We start from the raw sequence: 19,402 nt of genomic DNA on the forward strand, positions 1-19,402 counted from the left end.
AAAAGGCTAAGGTTCTCGAAATTTAGGAATATATTAATCTAAAACGAAAAATCGATTAAATATCTCCTCCGTAACGACCACTTTTAATTAATTATCCTAAAAAACTAGCGTAATTAAATAAACGATTATTTATTAATATCGGCAAAGGTTTAGTTTCTAATTAAAACGATTCACTAATAACATCTATTATTAACTTAATAAACAACGGCCGAACTAGTTTTTAACTCGATTACACTATATACACCTATAAAATAAAAGAATATAAAGATTATCGAAATAAAATCGAAAAGCTTTCTAATTAAATACTAAATACCGTGTCCGATATATATAAAAAAACTTACTGCGATAAGAACAGCGATTTAAACGGCTAGTATACCGCACTTCGCGAAATTAGAAAAATTTAAAACAGCTATTAAATAACGGAAACTAAAAAGGTTTACCGTGTATCTATTAAGCCTTTTATTAAAATACCTCGAGATTTTAATGCCTAAATTATCTAATAAAAAACCGTAATAGCCGAAAGTATCCGAAAAAAGGTACCAGAGATATCTAACTTTTAAACCTAATATTAAAACCTTATCGTTACTTTTAAACCTATTATAAAGAATTAGGTTACTAATTTTTAATTTAATAAGCAAAATAATATTCATTTAAGACGAATAGAGTACTAGAAAATAGCTTCCGACTTAAAAATCTTCTGGAAAATAATAACAAGGGCTCCTCCGGTATTAAAAATATTTAAAAGGTTATTTACTATTTTTAAGGACATTCTTAAAAACGAATCTTATACGTAAAACTTTAATTAAAGTATAACAGGCTAAAAAGCCTCTAAATTTAATCTTAATACTGCCTCGAAAAAAACATTAACACAGTTACGAAAAGACGCTTAAAAAATAAGCGTTAAAAAGAAGAGAAAGGAGACCGATACGAAATACGGAGCATGCTTCGGTAAATATACCTTAGCTAACTATTTTTATCTCTTCTCGAATAAAACTTTTTAAAGATAACGAGCATTAAAACTAATTTAAAAACTTATAAAATATAATATAAACATATACACGGAGTTAATAAAAAAAGTTAAGCAATTAAAAAAATCGAAAGACTCTTTAAATTAATAACTCGCGCTACGGATAATCGATAAGACTAAAAATTACTTTATTATTTAATAAGCATTTAAAAGAGCCTTTACTACGGCCACTTACCCCTTAAAAAACTTAGTAATCCTGGACTTAGGGACTACCATCCACATTTTTAATTAAATTAATCGATTTAACCGATTCCGGTAAGCGCACTTAGATAATTAGGTCTATATAAGAAACAACTCGGTTTAAATTATCGGTTACGGAAACGTTAATATTATCATTAATAGCTTAAAAAAAAGAACGATTATAAAACTAATAAACGTAGTTTACTATAAAAACTTTAACTATAACCTAATATTTTTTAAACTATTACGGCTAAAAAGATATTAATAGGATAATAAGGCTTCGAATAACTATTTACGCCGAAAAAATAACATAATCGTTTACTATTTAATAGAAAGATTTAATTAATTTATTATCGAAAATATCCCAGAGTTTTATACCTCGGCAGTTTTCTATACGCGTAAAAACTAAATTAACACTTAAATAAAAAGAGCTTCGAGTTTAATATTAAATAATAAATAGCACTTTTAATTTAGTTATCCTAGACCCGAAGCTATTTTACACCTAACGAATCACTCTTGAGGGGTGAAAATAAAGGGACTTTTTACCGTTTAATATAAAGTATACGGTATATTAAAAACGAAACGCTAAATTAAACGATCCCTGAGAATAAATCTAACCGAACTAAATTACTATATCGTAATAGATTTCTATAACTTCGAACTAAACCTTAACGGTAATAAAAACGTTATACTCGTAATAAATTAATATATAAGGATAATTTAGGACTACTATTTTAAAAATTAAAAAACAATAACTCTTATTATAACCTTTCGCTATTTTATTAAACTCTTTTAAAAATAATACAGCCTTAAAGTTCGAATTATAAAGTATAATAACAAGATTTTAATTAAAACTCTTAGCGTAATATATTAGCTATAAAATTAATACTTTATTTTTTTTAAACCCTCGGCGCCGTATACTTAGTTATAAAATAAAGCCGCCGAACGCTCGGGGGTATAATTAAAGAAAAGGCTCGCGTAATAAAAATAAGCTTAAAGCTTCCGAATTTCTTATAAAAAGAAATTTAAAGATTAATAATCTATTTAAATAACCGAACATTTAAATATTCCCTTTATTAAAAAACCCTATATAAAACTCTTTACACTTATATAATATATAAGAACGGTAACTTTAAGGCGAAAAGGTAATTAAACTTAGCGTATCTTAAAGTTTACGAATATAAAGCTTATACTTTAACGGCTAACGCCTTAAAGAAATTATACCGGCTTAAGCGGTTAAACCCGAAGGTATAAATTAAATACCTTATTAAATATAATTCAACTAATATTTATAAGGTATAAAATTTATTAATTAACGAGGTATTCGCCGTCCGCGACGTAATATTTAACGAAAACTCAGTCTTTAATAGCGCTATTTAACGACTACGGGATAATCTTCGAAAAATTAACTATTAAACTTTAAATTAACTCTTATAATTAACGGCGTTTTTAAAAAGAAATAACCTAACGCTAAGTATAGCGACTTAAAAAAATAAAGATATATCGACTAGTTTTAATAATAAAAAAATAATCCGATAATTAAAAATAGTTCGAGCCCGAAAAATTAAATAAAAAGGAAATCCTATTTCCTTAATAAATAATTACGAACGAAAGGAACGGAAAGGATTAATTATTTTTATATTACCGTAATTTTCGTTTTATTTTTAACCCCCGAAATATCGCTTACCCGGCCGGCTTCCTTTTTTATTAATATTATTAAGAGTTCTACTAATAACGAAAATCGTAATCGTATAAGCTTAGAAATAGTCCTGCCCGATCTCCGGTGCGTATTATTAAATAGGATAAAATCCCCTCCCGTTCGATATATAAACTAATAGTTTACGTTTAACGTAGAAAGAGTGTCTATTACTATAGGCTTAGTTAACGGGAAGAATATAAATAAGGCACGATTTAAGGCACTTTTAAATTAAAAGCCGAGCTAACTTAATAGGATAAAGTCTAGCTCTTTAGTGCTTTTTTTAATTAGATATTAAGGGTATTATTAAAGGGTATTAAACTTTATAGGAGGTAAATGCCGACTTTACTTAAAAATCACCGTAATTTTATAGTATACTTATATAAAATACTTTTTAAAGAGGTAGAAAAGCAATATTTACTTAGTTACCGAGAAATGAAATTATAAACGAAAATTCCGTTATATTAAGCTTTAAGATATTAAGTACTTAATTATATATAGGTTTACGTATATAAATTCGATAAGCATAGCCGGTTTATTAAATATAAAGCACGCTTAATTATACGTAATAACTAATAAACAATGTTTAAATACGAAAATATATATGCGTTAACGCTAGCTAGCCGTTCTTTTTAAGCACTAATAATTATTACGGCTAAATTCGACTTAAAACTAATTTAATATAATACCGTAAACGCGTTCATTAACACTAAAATTAATAAAGACGTCTATATAAGACTGCCTTTTTAACTATAAAAAAACAGCTATATTAACTAAATTAAATAAAGCCTTATACAAGCTCCGAAAATTACTACTATTATAGTAAAAAGAGTTTACTTAAACGCTCTTCGAGTTTAATTTCGTTTAAATCCCCTATAAACTTTATTATTACTTAAAAAGGAATATATTAATCTTTTTTACGTCGATAATATCGTTATAATATTTAAAAATCGAGAGAGGTATACGGTTAATTAAACGATTATATTTTTAAAAAAGCACTATTAATTTACGGGCGGTAATAAACTTTAATAGTTCCTCGAAATTAACGTTATTCGAGACCGCGTTAAAAAATATATTTAGCTATTATAAGCCGACTATATCGACAAGATTACGCAATTATTAAATTAATTACCGGAGCGGTTATTTCGAACTCTTATAGCTTAAAACGAGCTCTTACTTTTTAACGGATTTATACGGCTAAACGAGGTTAACCTATACTAAAAAAGATCGGTTCGATCTTATATACGGCAATTATTACTCGACTAAATATCGCATTTACCGCCTCTCGCCTATTTAGATTTAATATAAATCCTAGACCGTTACATTATATTATAATAGACCGAGTTTTTTAATACTTTTACTCTATAAAATATCTCGTATTATAATTAAAAAAATCCGATAACTTTATCGTGGCAAGCGACGTTTTCTTCGCCGATAATTCATTAAACCGAAAAAGCTTATAAGCGTATACTATAAAACTATTTAGCGGCATTATTAATTAACGAGCGAATAAGTAAAAAACCGTAATTATTTCTATAACGAAAGCGGAGTTACTCTCTTTTATTTAAACTATTAAAAAAGGGTATTTTATTTTTAAACTATTAAAAGAACTAAGAGTAAAACTAAATACTTAAAAAATTCGCCTAAAATACGACAATTCATAAATAATACGGCTAGTTTAAGAAAAAGTTACGGTTTTAAATACTCGCTTAAAGTATATAGACATTTATAACTATTAGCTAAGGTAAGAGGTTCGTGCTGGGATTTTTAAGGTGATATACACTCCGTTAGAGTATATAATTACTGATAGTTTTACGAAAATACTTTCTTATTAAAAGCATTAACGATTTATCGAATAAATCGAACTGGTAAATATAAGGGAAAAATTTAAGGCTAAATAAAAAAAGAATTTAACTTTAAAAAACTTCGAAGTAACCGAAGAGTTAATTATTAAAAGAGAAACAAATATTACTAATTATTAACTCGTTTATTTTAAAAGGTTAATAACTAAAGGGGTATATTAAATAAAAGGGTTTTTTCGAAAGGCTAGTTTTAAAAGAATATAGAAAACCTTAATAAGTTACCTACTATAGTAACTCTAGTACACGGAGTTTAGGTTAATACTTTAGAACCTTAATTAAAAAGGGTATAAATAACCAAGAAAAATCTCTTCTACAAGAATAAACGGAGGAGAATAAATCACTCTAAACTACACAATATCTGCTTCTATTTAATACACGTGATATTTAACAGGGGTAAAGGTATACGAGAAATAGCTTAAACGCCACCTGACTTTTCCCTACCTATTTAAATAAGGAAATCGTTCCGGTAAGGCTAGACCTTTTCTTTTTTCCTTATTTTTTCGGTTTTTTATAATAAAGTAATAATTTATAGCCTTATTTCCCGAATTACTATAATTATAATATTATCGAAAAAGATTTAATTTATTAAGCTTAATAAGGCTTTACGAATATCTTATCCTTTTAAAAATTAGAATTTAGATTAATTTCGATTAAATAAAGTAATTAATTAAAATAACCGCCGGTTTAAAAGAGCGCGATACGCGCGTAGAATAGGCTCGTAAATCGGTGCGTTTTAATATCGACGATATTAACCGCTTTTTACGAGCTTAGAGAAGCGTGCCGCGCGAAACTCCTTATTAATTAAACGCGTATTTTTCGTTTATTTTAACGTAAGCCCGATAAACATAAATAATTAAAGCGTTATTACCGGGCGCGAGGGCGAGGATTTATTATTCGATATTAAAAGCGACCTAGAATAAAAAGTTACCGCCTTCGAATTACTTTATTAACTATATTAAGTCGAGGCTAAACTTAAACTACGAGCGCTCTTTTTTCCGATAATTTTTTTAACGTTATAAACGAAAATGTTAAAAAAAAATTAAACGATTAATTATTATATATAATTTTTACTATAATACTCCCGTAATATTTTTTATAGTTTTTACCGAGACCACGAAAACCTAGTAGCTTAAGCGCGAAGGCTTAATCGTCGAAGGATATTTCGATAAAATATATAAAGAAAACTCGACCGTTATTTAAAAGGAGTTTAAACTGCGAACCTTCCTTATAATAAGCTTTAAAAACTAAGCCCTTAACTTAATAAAAATCTCTAAAAACCTTAATATTAACTTAAAAAAAAGCTATATATAAACTGCCGTCCTCGGCGAAAAGGATTTAAATAACGACGCTAACTAAAAAAATAGTTAAAATAAAGGACTAAATAAAAACGGTAAGCTTACTGAGAAAGAGAAGGATTTTATACTAATCGTTATAAAAAGAGACGAGGAAATTTAGTAATTAAATCAATATATCGTTAATTTTTTAATTCGAAACTAAAGAGTCTCGGTTTAAATAAAAAGGACGACCCGTACCGGCGTTACGTCGCTTAATAGCTTTAAGCGAAGTATTAAAATATTCGACCCTTTTTTATTTATTAATGAAAAAGATTTTAAAATTAAGTTCGATTATTAGTTTATAACCTTAAAGGGTAAGTTTAAAACGAATATTAATTATTACCTTATTAATAAAGATAAGTGTACCTATATTATTAACCAGGTTAGCGGTAAAGCCGTTAAGAACTTATACCCTTTCGTTATTAACGAATAGGACGACCCTTTAATTAAAACTTTTAAAGACCTCTTAAATTACTTATATAAATAGTATTATAACCTTAACGCTTACGAAAAAGCCCGTAAAGCTTTCCGAAACCTAATTATAAAGCTTAGTGACAGCTTTTAAACTTTTCGATTCGAGTTCGTTAAGCTAACCGAACACGCCCGCGTTAAAAAAAACGACTATAAACGAGAACTTAATAATAAATTACCCGCTTAATTAAATAAAAAAATAATTACCGACTATTATAACGACGATATTTCGTTTAATAAGTTCTGCTTTATTATTCTTTAATACGACTATTAATAAAATCGTAATTACGTTTAACGTAACGGCGTAAAAAAAGGATAATATTAAAATTACCGGAAAAAGTACTGAACGGAGTACTGCCCTTAAGACCAGTTCCGCCGGTAGCTCCGTTACCGGATTATTTAAATAGACCGACATTTCCCGTCGCATTCCTACCGCTAAAATAAAGGAGCTTTTAATTAAAAGAGTATACTTTAATTATAAAAAAACCGGACATTTTTCTCGGAACTGTTCTAATAAAAAGATTTTTAACTAGTAGCGTACTAAGCGAGTTAACGGATTAATAGTTTTAATAAAATATAATTTTATTAATTTTAAATCGACCGTTCCGTTTAACTTTACCCGTTTAAAAAAGACTCCGATAACTCGGAAAACTAAGTATTCTAAGGAATTTTAATTCCTTTTTAAAGGTATTATTCGAGCTAAGCGTATAAGATATACCTTTTAATGTTTTATAGACTTACTTTAAAGGGGACCTTTTTACCTTTACCTATATTATAATAAGTAATAAATTATTTATTATTATTATTAATACACTCGTAAACACGGGAATTAACGGAAAACTATTTATAAGCGTAAAATTAGCCCGTAAAGTAATAAAGCGACTAAACCCTCGATAATTAACTAAGTTTTAACTTAAAATTATTAAAGGATACGACGGTAAATCCTTTTAATTAATTAATATCGCCTTCCTTTTAAACTTTAAAATATAAGAATATAAAACACTTTTTATACCCTTTTTTATAATCGATATAAAGCACGATTTTATTATTAGACGAAAATAGTTTAAAAAATACGACGTTATAATAAACTATCGAAGAAAGCGGCTAGTTTTTTTAAAAGACTAATAAAAAGCTTAAACTCGAAACATCGATATTACGAAGGTAGGATAACTTTTAAAGAAACCCGAGTATAATTAAAACGTTACTTAAAAATAAAGAAAAATATTTATCGAAAATAAATAAAGGCGGGATAAAGATTTTTTTCCGAAGCCTTAACTTAGTTACCGACAGCTTATTATAGTAAATAAACCGGAAACCTCGAGCGATAATCCGTTTTTAGGTTAGTATAGAGAACCGGAGGCAATTTTTTAAACCACTATAAAAACAGTCCGATAACGTATCGAATAGTTTACTAAGAAATAAAAAATAGATAGCTAAAATTAAATAATAAAGGAACCGATACCACCCCGTTATGTTATATTAAAGCCGCATTCGAGGGACCGGTTTAAAAATCCCGAGATTTTTAAAATAAACCGTTAACTCGATAAATTACTACCCCCGCGCTTAATTAAAAAACTTTCACCTAAGAAAGGTTATCCCCTAAAAAACCCCCTTACGGGCTAAAATAAAACGGCGTAGGATAGTATAAATTAAAGCCCGTCGAAGTATAAACTTTAAACGTAAACGAATTCTTTAATAATATCGGTTCCGACGTTATAAAAATCGTATATTTAAGCGATATTAATCGAGTTATTAACTTTAAAAGCGATTTTTTATTAAACGACGAGGAAACCCTAAAATAAAAAGTTAAAAAAGCTATACCCTTTAATTATTATAAATACTATAATATTTTTAATAAAACTTAATCCGACGTTATCGCGCCGTATTAAGAAAGCGTAAACGATTATCGAATAAACTTAAAAAAAAAGCCCTAAAAACTTAAAGTTTAACTTACTTTATAAACATTTTTCGAAGAATTTAAAGCTTATAAAAAATACGTTACCGCCGTTTTAAAAAAGGTTTTATTATTAATAATATTATTACGTAAATAACGCCTATTTTGTTCGCACGGAAAACTAATAAAGGACTCCGTTTCTACGTTAATTATTATAAATTAAATATACTTACTAAAAAAAACCGGTATTCGCTACCGTTAATTAACGAAACCTTTAATAGAATAATTAAGGCTAAAATATATACTAAGATCGATATCCGCTAAATATTTTATAGGATTCGTATAAAACTTTAAGATTAAGATTTAACGATATTTCGAACTAGGTATAAATCCTTTAAATACTAAATTCTCCCTTTTAAATTTACTAATAACCTCGTAACGTTTCAACGGTTTATTAACGAAATCCTAATAAAGTATTTAAATTTATTCTGTAGCGCTTACTTCGACGATATTTTAATTTATTCGAAAAACGAAGAAAAACACGTGGAATAAATTAAGAAAGTATTATAAAAACTAAGGGAAACAAGCCTTTAAACTAATGTAAAGAAATACGAATTTCACGTTATTAAGACTAAATACCTCGGCTTTATAATAGGTGTAAACGGCGTAGAAGTCGACCTCGAAAAATTAAAGCCGTTAAAGATTAAAACGTTCCTATTAATATTAAAGCCGTTTAGTTTTTTTTTAAATTTTATAATTATTATTAACGCTTCGTGTATAAATATAGCCGTATCGTTAAGCCCTTAACGAATTTAACTAGGAAAAGTTTTACCTTTACGTAGACCGACGAATATTAAAAAGTATTCGAAAAACTAAAAAAATTACTTTTAAAAACGCCTATATTAGTATACTTTTTTTATAATAAAGAAACCCGAGTCGAAACCGATATATCGGATAGTGTCCTAATTAGCGTCTTATTTTAAAAAAAAAAAAAACTTAATAATAAATAATATTTTATATATTTTTATTTCGAAACGATATAAAAAAGCCGAGTATAATTACTTTATTTAAAATAAAGAAATACTAGTAATAATAAAAGCGTTTAAATATTAAAAAGCGGAATTAGTAGGATTATAACGATTTTAACTATTTTTTATAATTACTAATTACAAAATACTTTAATATTTCGGTATTAAACGATTATTTAACACAAAATAAACGGCTTAGGCTAACACGTTATTATAATATAATTTTATAATTATTTATAAACCAGGGGGAAAAAACGTTCTCGTTAACGCACTTTTTAAAAAAACGGGTAATTTTAAAACTTAAAAGGATAGGAAAAACGCTTAACGAACTATAGCCTTATTTAAACCAGCCTCTTTAAATATTATTTAAACCTTAAAAGAAACGCGTTGCCCGATTAAAAAAGAAGCGAGCTTTTAATTATACTTAGTCGAGGAGCCACTTAAACGTTTTAAATATAAACTTACCGATACCCTTTTATACGAGAATACTATATATCCGGGGTTAAAAATATATAAATAAAGAGCCCGAAAAAATAAAATATAAAGATAAATTATTAACGAACGGTTTATTTTATTTTAAGGCCGCTTTATTATACCCAACGAAAGCGATTTTCGGACCCGTATAATTAATAAAGTTTACTCTCGGACTTTTATAATACACCTAAAAAAGAATAAAACTAGGCGGCTAGTATAAATAAAATATTAATAGCTAGGATTAAGTAAAGATTACAATATATTCGTAATTAATTACATAAAATATAGGCCGAGTAAAGTTCCCCGCGATAAAATACCAAGCCTTTTATACCTATTATTAATTCCACTACGACCCTAGGACGTTATCGCGGTAAACTTTAAAATAATGCTTAAAAGTAAAAAAAGGAACGATAATATTATGCTAATAATTAATAAATTAAAAAAGTAAATATAAAGCATTGCTTATTAAATAACTATTACCGCAGCCGAAGTAGCCCGACTATATTACGAAAAGCTATACCGGACGTATAATTACCTTTTAATAATAATTTTAAACCGAAGACCGTAGTTTATTTCCGCTTTTATAAATAAAGTATTAAAAATTTTAAGAATTAAGTAAAAACTATCCTCGATAAGTTATTCCTAAACGGAAAGATAAGCTAAGGTAACGATTTAATATTTCGAATAAAAGCTACGAGTATTTATTAATTATTTTTAAAACGATTAAAATAAAGCTTTACCGGCTATAAATACTACCTAGGCTACGTTACCTTAAAATTTAATAAAGTACTCCCCCTACGAAATCGAAATAGGGTTCCCTATAAAATTTACCTAAGATTAAGAGGCTAAGACTAAAAATATAACGAACTTAAAAGAACGCGAAAAGCTTAACCGAATAACCGTATAAAATTAAATAAAGCGAATCGTTAATTATTATAAAATAGCTAAAAGAAATATAGTTAAAACTTAATAGAAAATATATAATTAAAAAAATAAGCACCGATAATAACCGGATTTCGATATCGGGGATTAGGTATTTATTATTAAAAAACCTGGTTTTTTATAAAGCTTACCGATAAACTCGATTATTCTCTAACCCGATAATATTATAAAATCGAACGAAAAATCGGTTACTCGTATTTATTAAAAATCTTAGAAGGATAAATAAGTTTTAAAATCTTTTATGTAAACCGACTTAAAAATACCCGAATAACCCCTTAGTCGAATAAACGGTATAAAACCTTAACGGCGAAGTAATTAAACTAGGCGAAAAAAAGAATAGGAAGTATACCGTATTATTAGCTTAAAAACTTACTATTAAAAGTTATAATATTAAATCGAATAAAAAAAATAAAATCCCGACTTAACTTAATATTCCGTAAAAAAACTTTAAAAATACGGCCAAATAATTATAAACTTATTATAAACAAAATCCCGAGGCTTTTAATCCCCCGATACGTTTATAACACTAATTATAAACGGCCGAAAACGATACGTTTAACGAGCTACACGAAAATAATAATAAACCGGCCGCCCCCGAGAAAAAAACAGTATAACGAAAAGGTCGAAAAAGATAATAATTTAAATAAAGGAATAAGTTTAAATAGTTATAGTATTAATTTTTTATTTAATATATCTCGAAACGAGCTATTTTAAAAAAGGGGTAATACTATAGCGCACCTTAGAACAGGCTTTTAGTGGCCTTACTAACCAGAGTAGGGCAAAGGCATGCGAGAGATAGCCCGAACGCTACCTAACTTTTCCCTACCTATTTAAATAAGGAAATCGTCCCGGCAAGGCTGGACCTTTTCCTTCTTTCCCTATCTTTTCGGTTTTCTATAATAAAGCAATAACCTATAACCTTGCCTCCCGAATTACTATAACTATAACAAGGGTCGAGAAATAAAAAAGGTGCGTCGCTAAGTAATATACGTCGCGTAGTGATAAACTACGTTAATAGTTTATTTAAAGTTTATTAAAAGTTTCTTAAAGAAAGTTTTATTTAAAGATAAAATCCTTAAATCTTTTATTAAAATAATAATTATTTCTTATATCGATAAAATAAATAGTAAATATTAAAATATATTTTTTATTTTATAATAAAAATAAATAATAAAAATATATTTATCACGGCTTTAAATATTAAGATAAGCCCTCGGCCCTTAACGGGCCGACTAGCCTAGCGCTACGTACGAACGCTCGGAGAGCGTTTTTTTTAAAAAACTTTTATTTTTAATCCCTTATTTTTATAGCTTTTCGAGTTACGGTTTCATTATATAATTATCGTTACTTAAAAAATTACAGTAATAAAACCGATATCGCTTCATTTATTTTAATATTTAATTATTACCCGTAATATTATATAGCTCTTTTTTATAAATACCGTAACTTATTATTATAATAATTACTCGGCTTAACGTCCTCGTAAACGTTTATATTTTTAACACGTTTAAAAACGTAGTTATATCTAATTCGAAAACTTAATTTCGATATAACTTCGGCCTTTACGATTACGTTAACGAGTTAAAAATTAAACTAAATTTAATAAGGTTTTAATTTACGAATATATACGTTTAGTTCGCGGACACGTAAATCCGGTTCGTTTAAAAGTAAATTATTATAGTTTATTAAAAAAAGATTTATTAAAATAAATCGTTTTCGAGAAATAAGCTTATTAAATAATTACGTATAAAAAAAGTATTAACCTTTTTTACCGTTACCTTTACTATAATTACCCCTTTAATTACTTTTACTACGAATATTTTTATATACGCCCTCGTTACCTTAATTAATATTAATTTATTTATAAATTTAATACCGGAATTATATACGCCGTTTATTACCCGCCGTTCCGGATTTTCAGTTAAAAATAAAAAGCATTTTAATTTAATAAAACTTAACGAATTCCGTTAAAATTTCCACTGTTTTTCGGTTTAAATAAATAATAAAATAATTTAAAACGAAAACCGTTTCCCGACCTTTACGTTTCGCTTAATATATATAGCCGGCCGCTTAAAAAACTAGGTTTACGATTTAATTTTACCCCGCATTTATAAAAATATCCCCGATTTTTTAATTATACCGACTTTTTAAAATACGTTAAAATAATTTTTAACGACCTCGACCGAGTTTAAAACGCCTATAATTAATTATATTAATACCGTTAAAAATTAAAACTTTAATATATACTACGCGGAATTTTAACCCTTCGCGCTTTAAAAAATACCTCTCGAAACCTTTTAATTATTATTATTTTAAAATAACGTAATCCACGGTCTAATTAAACACTTTCTTTTAATTCCGTATAATTTATATTTTATGCCTTATACTTTTATTATTTACGATAATAAATTAATAGAAAGAAAACGATATATAATTAGCGCTTTAAGCGTTTTTAAAAGACTTTAAATTACGCGTACGAGCTGTAGCGCGAATATATAATATCCCTTATATAATTTTACGTTACCGGCGTCGCGGTAGTATTTTACGACGAGATACGTAATCGTTAACGTAAAAGCTTACGAATTTCCAAAAATGATTAATCGTATAATATATAATTAATTTAAATTCGCGATCGTTTCCGCTTTAAATAAATAGTATTAAAGATATAACGAATCGATTATTTAATTTATACGACGCGGAACGCGTCGGCGTTAACTAGGCTTTTAATTTCGTATAACGATAACTAGATTTCCGGACGCGTTTTAATTAAAAAATCGATTATTAAAGAGTTTTTTATAAAAATCCCGATATATATCGCGCGTAGTTTATTTTTATACGGAATGTAATTAATAAGTATAAAATTTAAAAAGAGGATATATATAATTTCGACGAGACCGGATTTTTTATAGGTTAAATCTCGTTCGAAATAGTCGTAATTACTTTCGATTAACGCGAAAAGCTTAAAATAGTATAATAAAGGAACCGGGAATAGGTTATAATAATATAAAGCGTCGAATTATATAATTATACTATCCTTTTATATATTATTTTTGCTGGGAAAACGTATTTTTTTTTAGTACGAAAACAGCTTATTGCCGAAAAATTAGGTAATCGTAGTTATTAAAAATAGCTGGACTACGAATAAAAGAGGTAAGGATTAAATTCGATACTTCGATAAATATACGAAGTTTTATACGAAGGGTGTTTACTGCCTATTAATTTTTAACGGCTATAAAAGTTATTATTTAATAGCTTTCGAGCTTTATTATAAAAAGAACTCGATTATTATACTTTATATACTTTTTTATTCGTTGTATAAGCTTTAGCCTTTTAATGTCGTTTATTTTCGTACGTTAAAAAAAATATACGGGAAAGAAATTAAAGGTTTTATACGGGCGTATATTATTTATATTTTAAAGGAGGACTTTCTATTAGCGTTTTTAAAAGCGTTCTAAGCGACTTTCACCGTTTTAAATATATGAAGAGGTTTTCGAGAAACCGGACTCGTCCCGTACGATCCGGAATATATTATTTCACAGTTAAATATAAAACTACGTATTTTAATACCTCCGGGGACGTTTTCCGGCCTATCTATTCTTTAAGAATTAAAAACCTTAAATAACCCGATTAAAGCTTAATCTTAAACTAAATACGTTCGAAACCGTATCGTACGGCATTAAAATAGCTCTCTAACGTCGATTTTAATTGGATTTAATTAAATTACGAAAGGTATAACGTAAATAATGTACCGGCTCGCTTTTTTAAAAAATAAAGTAACCGTATTACGAAAAATAAATAAAATATTTAGCCGGCGCCGCCGTACGAAAAAAAAACGGCTATAGGATAAAGAATTATTTCGTATATAAACTAAAAAAACTTATAGTTTTAAAAGGACGTTAATAAATAATTACAGGATAAATCGCGCCGAAGTAATAATTATACGAAAAGGCTTAAAACGCGCCCGCGACGCTATAAAATTTACGGAGAGCCCGGGTATAATACGCGTACTTATTAAAATAATATAAAAGTATTTAGAAAAGAGAATTCCGATTAATTTTAATATATTAAATGCGTTATAGTGAAATTGATTTATATATCGTTATACGAGGCCTTAGAAAGTATTTAATTAGACCGTGTATTTAATTAGACCGTGGATTACGTTAAACGAATAAATTTAATTTTTACCTAGGCCCGGTTTCGGCCGTATTTTTTATAATTATTAATTAATAACTTATTAAAGTTTTTAAATCGTTTCGGTCTCTTATTATAACTTTTTTTTAAGCCTGCCTTTTTTTTTCGTAATTAATTAATCGACGTGTGCCCTTTTTTCGTATTGCGCGACCTTCGCCGGCGCGTTCTTTAGGTTTTCGGCCGGCTTTCACTGGTTATATTCGGACGGCCAGCTTTTTTACTTTACTAGATAATATACTTAATCTTCTTATTTTATTTTATTTCGTACTTTTTTTACTTTTTACTTTTCGTCGGCCTTAAATTCCGGCATCGGGAGCGCTCTATCGGCCCTCGCCGTTTATAGTTTTAATAGTTAAATAAAGAAAACGTCGTGGAGCCGGGCGTACTTCTCAGGCAGGGCTAATCGATAAGCAAGGGTTCCGATACGCTTTAAAACTTTAAAAGGTCCGATAAATTTAGGGGCTAGTTTCCGGTTTTAAACTTATAAGTTTTTAATAAATAGGCCTACTATTTAGCTTACGCTTAAAATTAACGGCTTATAATAAAAGTTATAATACTTCGTTTATCTTTTAATCGCTTTTCACTATCTTTTTTTTATTCCCGCCCGTAGCTCTTATAGTTTTAATAGCCGGTTTTTTACCGTAGGGGCTTTTTTCGGAAAAGAGTTATTCTCGACGAATATTCGGAAATCTAGCTAGTAACCGTAGGTTATTTCGAAAGGAGAAAGGCTTATCGATAAATTAACGGCTAAGTTAATTGCGAAAAAGGTAATATATAATAAATTCGGCTATAATTTTAATTATTCCGCTACGTAATAACGTAAATAAATTTCGATAACCTAGTTTATACGCTTTATTTATTCGTCGGTTTATAAATAAAACGTTATTAAATGCCTTAATTTTACCTTACTCTCGTAATTTAACTCGGATTAAAAAACGCTAGTAAAAATAACTCCTCGGTTCGAAAACAGCCTTTTTAAGCTCCCGAATTAATACTCTATTTTCTCGTAAAAAAATTAGGCCAGTTTTATAGCGTTAATAAAAATTACTATTAAAAAAACAGTTTAATATATCGGTCTACTATTATAAAAATAGCGTTAACGGCTTTTTTATAATAAAAAAACTCCGGTAAACCGGTAATAAAATTTATGCTATACTCTTTCCTAAAGCGATTTAGCTATAATAACGACGCGAGTTTACCGTAAAATCGGTAATATTTCGCCTTTAAACCGAGGTATACCGAATAGCTTTTTATATATTTCGTTACGTCGCTTCGTAGCTCGAGCTAATAAAACTTTTTTTTAAAAACTATATTATTCGGTCGTGCTCGAAATAATTACTAAATAAGTCGTTATAATAAACCTATAATAGCTACGCCCGTAGCGCTATTTACTTTAATATATAGGCTTTTCCTTTAAAATATACTAAGCCTTTTTTTATAACCGATTAATCGCGGTTCGAGTTAACCTCGGTGTTACGACCTGGCTATTTATGCGGCTAAGAAAGAGGCATAGCGATTTTAAAAGCCCCGTAATTAAAAGCAACGAATAGGAATACTAATAAAAGACGTACGGATTACCTCGTTACGTAATAGCTTACTATAGATTATTATAAGCTATCGTAAGCTCAGGGGTATAGTTTACTATTTTAATAAGTAAACTAAATACCACGATTAAATCACCGGATTACTAGTAAACTAATAATTTAAGGAAATATAGCAAAATCGGTAAAAAAGAGATTAAATATATAATAATAAACCTTTCCTATATATTTTATATAAACACTTTTTACTTTAGCGATTAATTTAAGTATTAATTTAATATATTAGTAAGGTATATTACTTTAAACGAACTTATTACACCTTTAATTAAGTTCTACGATTAGTTTAGGATATTATTCATTGTATTAAACGGACGTACTCGTTTACACGTTTAAATACTCTTTCGTTTTAACTAATATAAACCCTAGCACGTCTACGAGGTTTCTTTTAAACCCTAATAGCCGTTCGTTACACTCGGCCGCGAATTACGCTCTACCCTCTTAGTAAGCTTTGTCCCGTTCTTAGGCTCGTATAATAAGAATTTTTAAATTTATACTAATCTAGTTTATTAAAGGGTTTTTTTTAAGCGGACCCTTTTACTTTTCGCCGGGATATCGCTTACGATAAAACTATACGTTCCCTCGTACCTCGCGTCCCGTATATCGCTTAGGTTAATACCCGTAGTTTACTTTTTAAAGGTATAATATCCACTATTAACTTCCGCTTTAATATTAATAATAATATTAAATTATTTTTTATATCGGCGATATAATTAAGCCGTTTCGACGGGTTATCGGCCGGGTTATTCTTTCCCGGCCGATATATAATCGTAAAATTAAAAAGAGTTAAATATATACACTATCGTATTTAGTAACTATTTAATTTCTCGCTCTTTATAAAGCTTTATAAGTTTTTATAATTTAATAGTATTTCGATAACGTGCTTTATTTTTTTTAAATAGTGTTTTTAGTGTTTAAAGTACGAAACGATCGCTAATATTTCTTAATTTAAAGTTTTATAGTTTAATTTTAGCCTCGAAATTTTTTTAAAAAAAGAAATCGGGTATTAAAATCCTTCGTTACCTTTCAAAAAAAAGTTCCGGCTATTACGAACCGGGAGGCGTTTATTTCGAGCTTTACCGGCTCTTCGGGGTTAAAATAGGCTAATAACGAAATTAACTGGAAAGATTACTTTAAATATTTAAAAGCTTACTTCGCGGCGCTATTTAACGGGAATAAGCTTTCGTTCTTTTTAAAATTACGCTTTTTTAAAAGCCTTATTAAAAAAGTAACGATTCTCGAATACCCTTTTATAAATCGCCGATAAAAATTATAAAAGCTTAAAAAAATTTATAAGTTATAAATAAAGTTTAATATAAATTATTCTCGAATAATGTTTATTCGTAATAAGTTTATTAATACTCTTTTTACAGAGATTTAATACCTTAGGAATTCGAACGAGCTTTAAAAAAATTAATATTTAGCGCGTTTAACGTATAAATCCGCTTATATTAATTTTTCGACGATTTATTATACGTATTTTTCGTAAATCTTTTTATTAGTAAAATAAATTAAAATATTATCCAGGTATATCATATAATACGTATCGATTAATTCCTCGAGGTACTACGAAATATAGTATTAAAATATAATTAAGGCGTTAATAATGGTTATAATTATTACTAAAAACTTATAATAGCCGTATTAAATACGGAACGCGGTTTTTTATTTATTCCCTAGTTTAATACGAATACGGTAATACGTATCTTTTAAGTCGATTTTAAAAAGACTTTTAATTACGAGACTTTATTTAATATTTTTAAAATAAAGGGTAAAGTGTAACGATTTTTAATCGTAACTTTATTAAAGCCCTTATAGTTTACGTATAACCGTAGCGTCCCGTTTTTCTTAGGGACAAAAAGATAAGGGCCTCGGCTAGGCTTTAAAACTCGCGGATTTTTTTCCTTTTTTTATTTTGTTTAACTATTTACATAAAGCTTTTAATTCGAAGTACGATAGCGGGTAAATAAGTTTATAAAGGGGTCCCGTGCCCGGTTCGAAATTAATAATATAATTTATTAATCGGTTAAACGGGAAAATATCGCATTTTTCCGTATTAAAAAAATAGTAAATTCGCTAAGGTATTACGGAAAAGGCGCGTTGAAAAAACGATTAATAACCTTTAGCGTTTTTTTTTCTTTTATATATCCTTTTTTAAGGATATTACGGCGTAGCACTAGGCTCGGCCTCTATAAGTGCGATAAAATGCCCGAGGTGTAAAAAATTAAACCCGTGTTATATCGATAAAGAATTATTAACGGTTTAATTCCGTATTAAGTATTATTCGCAGTGTTTATATAGCCCTATAAAATAAAAAAACGGGGGCGCCGGTGTATCGAGGGTCCCGGTTAATCGCGACGTAAAGCCGACGAACCCTTTAAGTTACCTTTTAAAAATTAATAATATTAAACTTTACCTAATAAACGTTATACGTAAAGATATATAGCTTATTAATTAACGTAATTAATACTACGTAGAATAAAGCTTAAAGTAACCTAGTTTCTTCGGCGAAAATATAATTAATTATATTTACCTCTAAATAAATATTTAAATCGATAAACGTATAAACCGGGGTAAAGCGTAATAATAAGGTAATAACCGTAATAGGGGTCCGTAAAGTTCTAAATACTTTCACGATTAAATTAATAATTAAAGAGGGTACTTCTCCGTTTAAAACCTACAGCTATTTCCCGATATATATTATA

Source organism: Apiospora aurea (genome assembly GCF_038362705.1).
Source record: "Apiospora aurea strain CBS 24483 chromosome Unknown utg000007l_segment0_segment0, whole genome shotgun sequence".
Classification (NCBI taxonomy): Eukaryota; Fungi; Ascomycota; class Sordariomycetes; order Amphisphaeriales; family Apiosporaceae; genus Apiospora; species Apiospora aurea.